We start from the raw sequence: 1,859 nt of genomic DNA, 5'->3' as shown, positions 1-1,859 counted from the left end.
CTGAGTGTGCTTTATGGTGCCCCTAACCACTTGGCACCCTAGGCGGCTGACCAGTTCGCCTAGTGGTTGCACCGGTCCTGGACACTGCCTATGAGCAGGATTCCTCCTCCTCCTCCTCCGTGAGATTAAATCTCCGCACCTAGACAGCTGGTCCATCCGCTGCACCACAATCCCCCATGCCTGAGACCCACTGCCAAAGCCCTGCACCCGGCTCCAGAGAATTAAGTCTCACATCTCACTGGGAACTCCACTTCTTGTGCTCAAAGTGTCTCAGCCCCTCTCAGTAGCTGACCTGAGAAACACAGTGTCTGCAAAAGCAGCAAAGAGTCGTGTGGCACTTTATAGACTGACAGACGTATTGGAGCATGAGCTTTCGTGGGTGAATCCCCACTTTGTCAGATGTATCAGTGTCTGTCTTTTCCAAAGAAGTGCCTGGAGGGCATTTTCTTGTGTGACCACGTGGCCTAATGGATAAGGCATCTGACTTCGGATCAGGGGATTGAGGGTTCGAGTCCCTTCGTGGTTGTGCTTGTCCAGTTTTACCTTTGGGCTAAAAGTCCTGCTCCCTTCAGGGCTGAAACCTCTTCTTGGCTGCTCAGGCCAATGCTCTGTCTTTAGCTAGAGCCCTGGGAAGGAGTTGGGGGGTGGGTGTCACAAAGGCTGGGGCAGAAGTCCCAGGTGCTTCCGGTCTAGCCTTTGCCATTCCTGACTTGCCAAAGAAAATGGGCGGCTGCCCGGGCCAGCGTGTAGAGCAGTTTCCCTCTTCCAAATGTGCGCCAGTCCCTGTGTTTGAGGGGGGTTGCTACATAGCACCTTCGGAGCCCGGGTGTTTCTCTGCTTCTCACCAGCTGGGAAAAAGCCCCTTGGGGAAAAATCTCCTGCCCCACTGCAAAAGTGAGCACCTTGAGTGGGACCAGTCAGAGGCCCCACCATGGGGGCTGGCCCTGCTTTCCTACCATCTTGTGATGTTGGCCACAGAGCATCAGCAGCTGCCCTGCATGCTGGTGACCTTCAGTGGGTGTTTGGCATGGCAGGGAGCAGCCTGGCTGGGTGTTTTTGTGCCTGTCTGAAGGCCACACCTAGGCATGGTCCTGCCCTCCTCTAGCCCTGACCTCAGTTGCTCTGTGGCTTTTAAGCCTTCCCTTGGAGCCGTCAGCACCAGCTGCCTCTGCTCTAGGTGCCCAGAGGAGGAGAGGTGTGTGGGGTCACTTTTACAGATGCCCCTTCCCTGGTACTGCCATTGCTCAGCTGCACAGAGGAGTTTTCATCCCCAATCCCTGCCTGTCACTGCCTAGCAGCCCTCTGGCACCATTCCTGAGGGCTGCCCTGCCTCACTTTCTTCCTACCATGTTGGGAAAGACAGTTCTCATTATTAAAGGTCAGGTGGGCCAACTAGGGGCAGAAGCCCATTCTATGTTTTCCTACTGCAGAGCCCAAGATCAGTAACTTAGCTTGGATGCAAGCACTGCTGTGCTCCCAGAAAACAAGCCACCCCTGCACAAAGAGGAATGAAAGGGCCTGCCAAAGCCTGGGATTGAACCAGGGACCTTTAGATCTTCAGTCTAACACTCTCCCAACTGAGCTACTTTGGCAGCTGCATGACAGCATTTTGGCCTGTTACTTCTCTGTCTGGGATGTTTTTGTCAGCAGTTGCACACAAAAAGGAGAGGAAAACAAACGGCTGCTTCATACTCCCACCAGAGGAACCCGGCACCGTTAGCTGTGGTGAGTAAGAAGTGTCTGTTGGCTGACAGGGCCTGTCCCCGAGCAGCTGGAACAGCAGCTGCTGCCTCCCCCTCGGCTCCAGGCTGTGGGAAATGCTCATTGCCTGGCTGCATGGGCGGATGCTGCTCTGTGCT

At 55.0% G+C, this 1,859-nt stretch overlaps 2 non-coding genes across 2 annotated transcripts; one reads left to right on the top strand and one right to left on the bottom strand.

Annotated features, from left to right (window-relative positions):
* The first annotated feature begins 453 nt into the window (after positions 1-453).
* On the top strand, positions 454-526 carry TRNAR-UCG. Its single transcript has one exon. It is a non-coding gene; the product is annotated as a tRNA-Arg (tRNA).
* Positions 527-1,519: 993 nt separating this feature from the next.
* On the bottom strand, positions 1,520-1,592 carry TRNAF-GAA. Its single transcript has one exon. It is a non-coding gene; the product is annotated as a tRNA-Phe (tRNA).
* Between the last annotated feature and the right edge of the window lie 267 nt (positions 1,593-1,859).

The sequence above is a fragment of the Gopherus evgoodei genome, unplaced genomic scaffold (assembly GCF_007399415.2).
Source record: "Gopherus evgoodei ecotype Sinaloan lineage unplaced genomic scaffold, rGopEvg1_v1.p scaffold_273_arrow_ctg1, whole genome shotgun sequence".
In the NCBI taxonomy this organism is placed as follows: domain Eukaryota; kingdom Metazoa; phylum Chordata; order Testudines; family Testudinidae; genus Gopherus; species Gopherus evgoodei.
This window is presented reverse-complemented; position numbering and strand designations above follow the sequence as displayed.